We start from the raw sequence: 13,935 nt of genomic DNA on the forward strand, positions 1-13,935 counted from the left end.
TATCAAAGCTTAACTGTTCAAGAATTTTAAATTATTTACAGAGATGACCACAATACTCCTCCTCTGATTCTGCCCTCAGAGCAACTTTAGATTCATGCATTTTTCACGATTTCTTAACCTCTACTGGACCGATTTACTTGAAATATTTATAGTGTCTTCTTCATAGAATTCCTTTCAATATGAAGTCATTCTCAACGTTTATACCCAAACTCAAATTTTTACTAATTTAAAAAAATCGAAAATATAAAATTTTATTATCAAAATATTTTTATTTTTTTAATTTTAAAATAGTTACTATTTTATAAAAAAATATTATACTAACTCGTTCGTAATTCATAAGATTGCAAAATTATTCTAGATTAATAATACCATATGTATGATCAGGTGAGATTTTTTAGGACTTCACTTCATCACCTTCTAGAATTATAACTTTATGGCATTATATATTTATTATAGCATATATATTTAAATTTTATCTTTTTTATATCTCAAAACATTTATTAATAACTTGTAAAAAAAATATTGTTTGACTTTTTAGCGTCCTTTCAAAAATCGCATAAAATGTATGCCTCTAATCCTTAATATGAAAATAATTCTAATAATTCTGAAGAAATCTGATATCTAGATTTTGAATATTCAAAATTGAAGAAAAAACTAGTGGTGCATGGTATCGTGCCTTAAGGCATATTGCTCGAAATTCCCGTAACAAAAACTATTTTTTTAAGAAAAGAATAACATATTTTTGAAAAAAAATTACTTTGAATAAATTAGATTTTTGGGAAACTTTAAATTTTTGACAAAAAATTACTTTTTTGGAAAAAAATACTTATTAAAAAAAAAATGTTTTCCTTATTTTGAAATATTTAGAAAACTCTGACCTTTTTTCAAAACAAGCGTACTACTTTAAGTGCATAGAGACGAAATATCGAAGCGCGTAAGCGTCTCGTCGCCGTCTAAGGGGCAAATGATGTTACGGAACCCATGTAAATGTAAATAAAATTTATTAGTTTCATTAAAATATCTAATAATTTGATGTGCCTAATTTTGGCAATTTTAATTATCATTTTTGACCGCCAAATGGATTTTTTTTTTACTTTTTTCTCTACATCTCCGAAGCCGCTAGACCTGCCTTCCTGAAAATTTAATCAGTTTTTCATCTTGTCAATGCAAGTAATTAAAATAAATTATTAAAATCGGACGCTTCGTTCTCTTAAAAACTTTTGCTCTGTATCTTCGAAACGGCTAGATCTGCCTTTGCCAAAAACTAATCAGCACGTCTCCTTATCAACAGCAATCGAATGTTTTTTGAATAATTGAAATCGGTTAAACCGTGTTCTAGAAATCGTCGACAAAATTTGTATCCGCACGCACACACATACATCCATTTTTTCTAAAGTATGCCAAAATATTTGAAACGTAAAATTATAGACATTTTCATTCATACCCTACGAGAATACTAAAATTGATGAATTAATGAATCAATCAAATAATACTGATTTGTGAATATGACAAGAAAAAAAAATATTTTACTTTTAGTATTTCTAGTCTAGTTTTGAATGCAGTTAGGTCACTTTTACTGAAAAATGACACAATTTCAAACAAAAGACTTCAATTCATAAAGAGCAAATTGGTTTCGTTAAATTTGTATTCAAATACGTTCAATTACCCATGAATCTTCATATCAAAAGATGTATTATATGTTTTGCTTCGTCATGTATTTTGTAATCAAACTCAAAAATAAGAGGAAAGAATTGGCCGAGGTCAGTGTTAAAAATTGAGTAACGAAAGCGATTCAAGGTCGCCGTAACATAAATTGGTTTCAGATATTCAAAAATTAACAAAGTGTTGTAATAGACAGCAGGTCAATAAAACATATATTAAATGCATCCTGTGATTTATCATTATTCATATAAGGGTCAATGTCATACTCTTTTCGAGAATCTATGGTAAACTGGGTCACATCTATGACAGCGTTCGATTTATATTTTCGAATACCAGGAAAATGTTAACTCGTAAAATATTTTACTATTTTGATATTTAGGGACCTAGATTAATATTCCCACGAACACAGTTATGAATTAGAAGACACGGCCATTAGAACTTATTAATAATTTATAATAGAGCATTAAAACTGTTTGGATCAGATATTAGCAAAGCATTTATAATTGGGCTTCCAATTATATTTATAAGAACTGTTTATACATTGGGAAGGTGTTCATATAAGGCTTTATAAAAAAATAAAAAATAAACTATAAATAAACTAGGAAAAACGGCGCAGTCGATTTTTACCAAAAACTGATCACCACCAATCTCAACTGATACTGACTTGCAAGCATGAAAACTTTTTTTCGACCTTGTGAGCAAGTACTACAAAATTGGGCACTGACCTCGCCCAAAAAAGTCTTTTCTCCAAATCTGATCAGCTAAATGATGTATATTCACACACAAATGATGTGATTCACTCATAGGCAAATTAATACGCAGAAAACTATTCAATGATATGATATTCTGTTTCTTTTCCCAATAGATTAGAAACATTTTTGCAATACCAAATATTTTGCAATGCTTTTTTTTCAATTATAGAATATAATGAATATTCTTATTAGAATAATAATTTGATAAAGTGCGCTAAGACTTTGGATTTCCCATATCGTACAAAAGTTTAGCATTGAATTCAACTATTACTGCAATACAGTTGGCATTGATTTTAAATATATAGCACACTTTTAGATGAAGACATTAATATATGTATAAAATAATTATTTCGATGCAATCATAAGGGCCAATACGAGATCAAAAGATATGGTCTTTTGTTCTATATTTTACAATTATGAAAATTTTTATCATGGTTTGCTTTTTTATTCTGCAAAGTTAAAGAGGCAAGCTCACGAAAAGTTATGAGCTGTTTATGGTGACGAAGACTTAAAAACCGGCAGTGTCAAAATTAATGTCCCAAATTTTGTTCTGGTGATTTTTCGCTTAAAAACGAACTGGTCGTCCAGTTGAAGTTGATTAAAAATGAATTGCCTAGTTTGCACTGTTATTACCAACCAAATGATCAATTCTGAAGTTTACATTAAACAATTAACAAAATTTAGTAAAAACAGTAAGAAAAGAAGCAGCCTGAATTAGCAAGTCAAAACGGTGATTTATTCCATTATTGACATCACATATCTCTAGCCACCCAGCAAAATATAATGGAACTTGGTTAGGATGTTTTGCCACATCCACCACCATAGTCCTGATCTCACACCATCTAATTACTTTTGGTTTAAATCTTCATAAAACTCCAGGAATTTTAAAAAATAATAATAATGATGATAGAGCCAAATTGTACCCGATTCAGTTTTTTGCTCATAACAACCAGAAGTTTTATGAAAGTGAGTGTTCGAAAGATGACGAAAAGTCATTGATCAGAAATGACAATACTCTACAAAATAAAGATACACCTAAGTCTGTTTTTACACGGAGATTGGTTCCAGAAGAAGCCGTGTAAAAAAAACGTGTAAAAAAAGACATTGATCTTATACAAAAATGGGTGATTTGTCCTACTCTCTAAAACCTATTAAAATTAGTGAAAAACAAGAATTTTCAAGAACAAGAATTCATGTTTATTTTAATAATAATTCCCCTAAATTAGTGCTATTCACATTTGCTTTGACCTGTAAAAATTGTTTGTACGCGCTAAAGGGGAATTCACTCAAATCTTTAAGCTAGTGTTCGCAAACTATCGATACTATCGATGGTTTCAGATTTTTTTCTTTCATAAGTACTTTTTTGTGATATGAACATACATCGCAAAAATTAAATTTGACAAAAAAATGTAAATACATAAAATTTCAAATCGTGCTAAATGGAATAAAATCGTGTAAAAAAATTAAAAATATTCAATTTTCAAACCGTGTTATATCAAAACCGTGTACAAAAAGACCGTGTAAAAACAGACTTAGGTGTATTTAGTTCCATGGAAAAAAGTCGTTGATTTTAGAACAAAAATTCACAATTTCTTAGTTGCCAATCTAATATTTGAGTCTTCAGATTTATATACATTCTTATGTACATTCAAATGTATGTTTAGAGAATATCTAAATAGTCAAAAATAATTGTCATCAAAAAAATATTTTATTAACTTCCCGGAGGAGAAGTTTATGTTTTCATCAAAAAATTCGATTCGCTAATTTTATGTTTTCTCGACGTTTCAAGCCATTCTGAATAGAATGAGACCAAATTTGGAAAAAGTGTGTGTGTGTGTGTGTGTGTGTGTGTTTGTGAACAGATTTTTTTAAATTAAATTTCAAAACCTATCTACTAATCCGAGTGTACACGGAAAAAGTCTTTTATAAGGATTTACGTCGCAATGTTCATTTGCCGCGTTGTCAACGGGCGCTAATGTGCTAATGTGCTGCCCGCGTTCGGCGGCAATAATAGAGAGAGTAGAGAGTAGAGAGACCACTCCGCAGCATTTGTTCGGGAAATAAACGGCCTAACGAAGCCATTAACGACGCCACTGCGAACTTACTATGTCTTGTTCGCGAAAGATTTATAATTTTAACACTGCATGGAATTAATTAAATTATTAACTTGTTCAAGACGGTGATAGCAAGGATATTTTCAATGCTTTAATTAGGTTATGGTTAATATATTCATATAGAGTATTAATTAATGTAATTACACATTATGATAGCTTTCAAAATTATAAGCTAGAAAATTGAATTTTAAAAAGTATTGGCTGAAATGATCTAATTTAATACATATTTAACACGCTCTCGGACAGTAAAAGTTTCATCAGCAAGGTACAAAAATTGACAGTAATTTTATTTTTAAATTGGTTGTGATATCCGAAACTTGATTAAACACCGCATCTAAGAGTAGTTAGATTATTATATTTTATTCGTTATATTTCATGAATGCTATAGCATCCACGTTAAGTATCGCGCTTCTATTTCACGCGATGTGCTTGCCCAAACTAATTAATGACTACGGGAAAAGATAAGATAATACCAAAAAAACCCTAAAGAATCAGTTAATCATTACCTTGGCAGGTATAATAATTACAAAAACGTAAAGTAATATAAAATTAAAATTCAGAATAATTGACTTTAAAATTTGAATGCTATAGCATTCAGATAATTCTGGATTACAATGAAAATGAATGCTATAGCATTCACGTCCGTATTAAGTCGTTTAATCATTAGTGTCGAATGTAATATATATTCAATAAAGTATTATATCTATTCCTTAGGAAATTAATTTAAGCCAATAGAATCATCATATTTATTCAATCAGTACATATTTATGAATTTTTAGTAATTATTTGAATTAACTCCGCAAACTAATTTGTGATTATAAAACCAACTACAGCAATTTTACGATATGTCATATTAAATTAATTTAATGAACTAATATAAATATATTCCCTCAATCACCATATGTTCAAGAAATCTGATCAATATAAGAAATTAGGAACAATTCAATACATTGTACACATCAGTAAGCACAATGTATAGAGCAAATCGCGAACAGATCAGAATAGATGAGCACTGAAATCTTTTTACTCAAATTAATTAATACTAACGAATAAATTTAAAGAAGAACATTTAAATTTTTCATAAAAAACTTTGAATTAAAGAACCAAGTACTTTAATATTCTGCTCCAGTGCTCTTCAATCAAGTAATTTTCGAATCAAAAACATCAATTTCTCTAACAAATATCCAAAAATTATCAACAGAAAATTAAATATTTTTATTTACTATTTCAATTAAAATTTCTATTTTAAAATGAAATTATATATGTGCTCGATTGATCTATTGCAAATAAAATGCAGAATTAAAATAAAAATGGATTATGTACGTAGTAAAATCACTTGAAGTCTAAAACTAGTTACAAATTTAAACTAGTGGTGTGTATGGCATCGTGCATTAAGGCAAATTGCTGGAACTTTCCGTACCGTAACAAAATGTTCGAGGAATATTAAATGTTTTCAAATAGGTTATTATAAGTATTGTAACATAGTCTAATATTTATAAGAATTATATAAACTGAATTCCAAAGTTGAAAATATTTGTTTAAAGTATATTAGAATTTAAGTCAGAATTACAATCAAAATCTGAATTATTTTCGATACACAAAAAAAAAATTTTTTGAAAAAAAAAATGAAACAAAGTTTTTCTTTCAAAAGCAATTATTTTATTAAAACAAGCAGAAAGTTCTTTGAATTATTCAAATCGGACGCTAAGTTCTCTAAAAAAACTGCCATTTTTGCAAATCTAGCTCGGTATCTTTGAAACCGCTGGGCCTGCCTTTGCCAGAAAATAATCAGCACATCTCCCCATCAATAGAAATCGAATGTTTTTTGAATCATTCAAATCGGTTGACCCGTGTGCCCGAAAACGTAGACGAAAAATTGTATCCATACATGCACACACATCCATTTTTTTCTGAGATGTGCCAAAATGTTCTGAAACCCTCAAAACGTGAAGAAATGTAAAAAATTTCAATTTAAATTTTTGGCCGATTACAATAACTATCCTACGGGAAGTTAAATATTTGTTAGGTTCATCTTTTCGAGCTGCCCATCTTTAACATTCATAGAGCTTAATAAAATATACTTTGGTAATAAATTTTTTAAAAAAACTGTGGAAATAATTGGTTCATTAAACACGTAAGTCTTTTTTGAATATAAATTCATTGAGAATGCTAAATAAATTGTTTAGACAATGTTTATGTTTGGAATTTCTAATTAAAAGTAAAATTGGCCAATAATCTGCTATCAAAAAGAGGCGCACATAAATAGATTTTTTCTAACATTTGAATATGAATTATATATAAAAGGCAACCCAGATAGATTTATTCTATACCGTCATAGTCATTTTTCTAAATTGTAAATTTATAATTTGAGTAAATTATCAATCGTGACTCTTTGTCTATCGGATAGAAATCGTCCGCGGCGTATGACTGTGATTTCCTATCTCCTGCTGTGATATGCTCTATCCGTAATGGGGCGCAATGAATTATTGTCAGTAGACATTCTGGCGCCCAAGTCTGCGCCCGGGGTGTCCGCGCGCACCGCCCTTTCTTGATAATCACCGCACAGCACGGCGTAGGGATGGCGAACTCGGTCGAAGGGGGCATCATGCATAAAAGCATCGAATGGGGGCATCGAATGGGGGCACCGCATCTCTCGTAAATATCCCAACTGGAAAACCCACACACGCTACGCTGCTCTCATAATATAATGCAAGACGAAAGTTCGGAAAAAGCCCCAAGGATTTTAATCATTTCAAGACGATGAAATTATCTTTACTTGAGAGATCGATCTATTGCATCTATGAATGGATACAGATAGTCAAGGGCAATAGATAATTGCACACTCTATTTCTTGTTACATACTTTGGCGATCTGTTTTAACCTTATCACTATTTCTAAACTGGTTTTCACGGCTTCGACATGTATGTTCATAAATAAGAAAACAACACTTTTCTTGAAAACTACAAAGCTAGAGTCTTCAAAATGACTATAATCTATTTTCCTATCCATTCATTTTTAAATCTAATCAAATTCCAGTCAAACCTGAATTTCATGCCAATGTTTCAATTTTGCTGATGATTACTAGAATATTAATGAGAACTAATAGAGTATGGCATCGTGCCTCAAGGCAAATTGCTAGAACTTCCAGTACCAAAAATTAAATTTTTAAAAAAAGATTAAATTTGAAAAAAATAGATTTTTGAGAAATTTTAAATTTTTGAAAAAAAAAAATTTTTTTTGGTAAAAAATGTTTTGTTTTATTTTGAAATATCTTGGAAATTTTGAACTTTTTTTTGAAAGCAATCGCACTGCTTTAGCTGCATATAGACGCAATATGGAAGCGCGTAAGCGCCGCGTCGCCGTCTAACGGACAAACGATGTTACGAAACCCAAAAAAATTACACAAAATGTGTACACATAATTAAAATATCTTATAATTTGATGTACATATGTCCAATAAACATTTTTGACCGCCAAATGACATTTTTTTTTATTTATTTTTATTGGGATAAAACGCTGGATCTGCCTTCCCAAAAATTTAATCAGTTCTTCATCTTGTCAATACAAGTAAAATGTTTTTTGTGTTATTAAAATCGGACGCTCCGTTCTCTTAAAAATTGAGTTAACGTTTTAGGCACTTTTTGCCCCGTATCTTCGGAACGGCTAGACCTGCCTCTGCCAAAAACTAATCAGCACGTCTCCTTATCAATACGATTATTCAAATCGGTTGATCGGTGTTCCCGAAATCGTCGACGAAAATTTGTATCCGCATACACACACCCACGCCCACACATACACACACACACACACATACATCCATTTTCTCTAAGGTATGCCAAAATGTTCAGAAACCTTTGAAACGTAAAGATATATAAAATTTTTCATTTTCGATTTTTTTTCGATTATTATAACTTACACTACGGGAAGTTAATGGTGATCGAATAGTTAGAAGAAAATAGCTAGTAAAATCGAATTTAGCAATATTATAAAAAGTTTAGCTCGGACAGCAAGTTTCGGATTCAGAAGTTAATTCTTAATTTGAATAGCTAGCTAAACCGTGGATCATATTGCAAAAAGAATCATAGCTATAAATTGACCAAAACACCTTCAATCCCTTGTCTTAATAACTACAAAGCTAGAATATCCAAACAACTATAATCTATAAACTAACGGTAAGAATGTAATATAATGTTGCCACACTGTTTAAATACTTGTGCTACTTGACCTCATTACCGGATAATTTAATACATCATAAATCAATTTTGATGTTCTAAAACAACATCCTGCACATTTTGACTATGATAATTTGCCCTAAGAATTTTCCTCAGATCATGTGAATTACATACAATGTAGTATGTTTTTTCTAAATTAGATTTTAAATATATCGAGGAAAGCATATTTTTCACCATTCTGTGGCCTGGAACATCCTGCTGGCGGTATCAGCGCGTTACACTTGAGCGCTCTGCCAAATATAACTCATTGGTACCGAAACGAGATGATCTCGGTCGGCCGAGATAGCTTGACCTAAGATATTCAAATCCCATAGACTCGTCGTACATGCACAAATTACGAATCAAGGAAGACAATCACATTGAATAATATGATATTACAACTTTGCTCTTACAAATTAGTGCCACTTAAGAGGCGAGCTTGCTTTAGAGGCTCAAAGAAAATCGATTTTGTTTTTCTTACAAAAATGTCTTCCAAAACTAGCCAAGAATATATGCCTCAAATTTCAGAATCTATACTATTGAAAATATATATTTGTTTTGATTTTTTTGTTTCGGATGGAAATTGTGACCTGCATCTTTCCCGCCAGATGACACCTGCACGCTCGTGGCGCATCGGCAAAATGCTTGTACCCGGCATATTATGACATATATTTTAATGAAAAAATTTAAGAAGAATGTTGAAATATGTAACAATAAATCCTGAAAGTTTCGTTTAAATTAAATATTTATTGGCTTGTCTGAGAATTTCTCAAAAAATCGATTTTTTGGAACTTCTAAAGGACTTTGTAACCTGTTGTACTGATACTTCTAATCAACTACTACTAGCTTTTAAAAGAGTCAAGTGATTGTCCCATTTTTTTATGTATTTTATATTAGAAGGCAACTCAGTCATATGCTTTTCTGAATGATATTGCAGCAAGACCCTGAAGGAATATTTTCAACGTGAAAATAAATTTACTGTAGATTGGTACCAGGTTCTCGTGAGCAATGTTTGCGCATCTAACTAAATAAAACATTTAAATTTGATAGCTTTCACATAAATTCCATTTTCATGTTTGATGTTCCAAATTCAATATTAGTATTCTTAAATAACTAAATATATTTAGGATACAGGTTTAACCTTGTTTTCAAAAATTTTGCACAGTCGCATGTTTGATCATCTTGAGTGCCTTGAATATGTTGTCGGAAGTAGTTGCAACGTCTAAATTAAACTGACATCCGGAATTAAAACTTATGCATATTTCTGCTTTAATATCAACAGGTCAATATTTATTTCGTATTTATTCTACTGCCTGCTCATCAATCAATTATACTCTCATTATTTCCAATAGACAATTTGAAGCACGTCAAATTTGAAAGGTTTGTATCATTGAACCGCAACGCCGCTTTTTACAAATGCGTTAATTTTAATATTATTTCAAAATCTGATAGTTGAAGGCTATTATTCATGCTCTCCGTGTATTTAGTTCTATGATACAAATAAAGTTTATTTGCTATAATTTTTCGTCTTGTGTGGACATTTATATCCACTATATTCCTGATCCATTTACCGCCAACTTATATACGTGCAGTGTAATTTATACATCTGCAGTGACCTTAAATGCACCAGAGATGCATGTAGCATAAATCTTGGATAATATTCAGCAATTAGTGTGATCATGCGTCACGCAATAATTCAAGGAAATTCTACCAAAATTACAGGACGCAATTTGCTACAGAGAGGACTTTGTAATCACATGAGCCTTCTATTAGGCAATGATAAATTTTTTCAATATTAAAATTATTTAGTAATCGTATTCATTGTATTCGTCATATTCGACTCTCCTTTATCATATTAGGATAGATAGTAATTTATTTATTTTTTCCATAACGTATAAAATTCTATTTATAAATATATGTGATTTACGTTCCCGAAGTATGCCAAATATCCTACAACGCATTTTTCCGCGAACGAATATGTTAGCATTTGGTTGTTTGTATGCATTTATAATCAGTTTACTACGATAAAAAATCACCAATTCATATTTATGATTTGCATGAATTAAATGGTTCTTCGGCGTAGATTTTGCTTCCTCATTGAATTTCCGCACGAATTATATATTGACAATGAGATCGCTCCAACTTGGTTCCTTGTCATAATATATGCAAAAGTAGATTCTTGTTGAAGACGCTTCAAATAATAATAGCGGTATCATAAAATTAACTGGAAAATTTATAATAGGAAAAAAAATGTTGATGCTTCGCAAAACTTGATTTTACTTCCGCACATTTTTTGAACTTCCGTAAACTACACATGAGATATAATTAGATCGGTATTGTAAATGAACACACTAGAATCAAATTTGTTTAGCAATATGTATATGATGAGACTATAGTTAACAAAAGTTTTGAAAAAAAAGATACATCTTAAACTAGAGAAATGCCCAAACTTGATTGTATAGGGTCCGCCAACCAGTTTTTTTTGAAAAATTTCTTAAAAAATCTACTGAATATTTCGCCAATTTTCTTTTTGTTTGAAAATTCTATTAAAAAACACTAAATATTTTCACTTTTTTTATTTGAAAGTGAAATGTAAAGAGTGCAGAGTACACGGTAGGGTTGCTTAAGTCGTACCCCCTAAAAAAAAGTTATTTGGCGGACCCTATACATAGATTGAAATAGACCAAAATCTACGACAATTAAAAAAACAGTTTACTTTGATTATGAACAAAATTGCTATTGAAGATATGCCTGAAAATACAGAATGCACTAAGAAGTAATCATCCATCCTTTCTACTAGGTTCTATTATATACTATGTAATACTGTTTCGATAGGGTCCCACATGGGTCCTACAAATGATGAAGGTTTGATTAACTTGGTTTTAAATAAAAACATAAGATTCGACGCAATCTTTGTTATCAATCAGGGCATTTCGATTGTAATCAGTGGGCGCTCTCTCGTATCGCAGCTGATTGTATTACATCCGAAAGCCAAATCCGCGCAGATAGTGTTTTGGTCCGCGATATCCTTACTTTGCTCATAGACAAGGGGCTGATCATAAAAACTGAAGTAATTCCATGATGCTATTTTTATCATTCACACAAAAAATAGATACCATAAAGAGTAAAAATAAACTTCCACTTCTCACTTACAAACTGTTAATTGTAAATAAAAAAAATTGAGAATTTAAAAAATTAACCCTTACCACTTTGATTTAAAACACTGATTTAAAAAAAACAATCTACTAAATACTCGGCGCTGCATATGCGATACTCTGGCGAAAACGTAAATGTAAACTTGATATTATAGTGTACCATATTTAGTTATAATTAATTAGCGTCTTGCCAGTTTTTTTTATCATTCCACAGTATTTTCCAGAAAGTAATTTTGAGCAAAATTTTGCATTACGAGTTGCTAAATCGTTTTAACCATTTAGAGAAAAAAGTATATAATAAAAAGTGTGAAAAATACTTTGAAAATAACTAAAGAAAACACTGCCTTATCACCGCATAGATTCATTCTAGAAGAATGAGCAAGCATTTTAACTCCCGGGCCGCACTTAATTTTAAAAAAAATTATGGTAGGCTGCACTTATCAAAAAAACAAACTGGATATATACTTATTAACTTTATAGTATAAAATACTGAATTAAACAATGTAAATATTTCATAAATTAATCCAACAAGAAAAGAATACAATATAATTAATTTATTGATGGGAGAAAGTTGATGAAATAAATTCTACTTTTTTTACCTTTTTGGCCCGCCGCAGAAAAATATTTAAAGGAGGAGTCTGTTTTAGAGGCTTCAAAAAATCGCTTTCCTATTGAATTTTTAGGGAAGGAGATAAAAATTTAATTGGAGCGAAACTTTCAGGTTTTATTGTTATATATTTTAACATTCTTCTCAATTTTTTTCCTTAAAATATATGACTTAATATGCCGGGTATAAGCAATTTGCCGTGCAGGCATCATTTGGCGGGAAAGATGCAGGTCACAATTTCCATCCGAAACAAAAAAAATGAAAACAAATATGAATTTTCAATAGTATAGATTCTAGTCAAACCTAAAAAATCCAGAAAAAAATGAGAAATTCACCAATCATGTTTTTTTATTCAAAATTTCACTTTAGATTGTTTAAAAAGTGGATTAATTTAACCTTTTTTTAAGTTTTTTTAGATTCAACTAAAATAGAATTTAATCTTGAATGCAATGAATTTTGTCGATAGTACGTTGTGTTTTTTTCCTATCTTTCCCGCCAATTAGGAAAAATCGAAAAAATTCAAAACCGAGAAATCGCACGTCGAAGTTTTCGTTCTGGTCGTGTACATGCTTGACGCTTGCACACTATTTCTTCCGTAATTTCAAAAATAATTTGAATTTGTTTCCGAAATTTTAGGGATATATTCTTGGCTAGTTTTGGAAGACATTCTTGCAATAAAATAATCGATTTTTTAAAGCCTCTAAAGCAGGCTCCCCTTATTCGATGCTTCAATACGAACTGAGTCATAGTGCATACTACCGAGTGTCTTAGAGGAGACAGACAATAAGACAAGTGTTCAAAAATGTTCTCATTCAAAAATGTTGACAATTGTCTATATAATCGTCAGAAATATCACATTTAGTACGTGTATGTGTGTAATTTTATTAAGAACTAGCCGGCCCGACAGACTTCGTCCTGTCAAAAAAATTGTAATGTGGCGGTGTTTTGTGTCTACCTTTTTTCTATTCTTTGCAAAAAATTATCCTGAACAGAACCGTCACCCTGGTAATCATTCGGTGTGAATTAAAATAATTAAATAAACACTATAAGCATTTAAAAGTAAGTAATTTAATAATGTAAATCATAATTCAAAAATCAGTTCAATTTTCATTGTAGTGCTTTGTGATAAACGATGTTTTTTGTTTGATTACCTGGCGCATAGACAAACAAATCTGATGGTTTTCCAATACGGGAACAAACAACATACAATTTTTCATGTGAGAAACATGGGTTTTCTAAATTAATACCACAAACACTTAATGATACCATAAACGCACTGGAAACGCATTTTTATTTATTTATTTATTTATTTATTTATTCATAAGCAAGCCGTAATCAATAATAATAGATATTATTTCAGGCTCTTGTCAAGCTTATTCATAGTTAATATTAAAAGGATAGTAATTTTATAATAATCATAGTAGCTGCACACGC

This window comes from Ctenocephalides felis, unplaced genomic scaffold, assembly GCF_003426905.1.
Source record: "Ctenocephalides felis isolate EL2017-DRISC unplaced genomic scaffold, ASM342690v1 CF-g0.4_SCAFFOLD_03571, whole genome shotgun sequence".
NCBI lineage: Eukaryota > Metazoa > Arthropoda > Insecta > Siphonaptera > Pulicidae > Ctenocephalides > Ctenocephalides felis.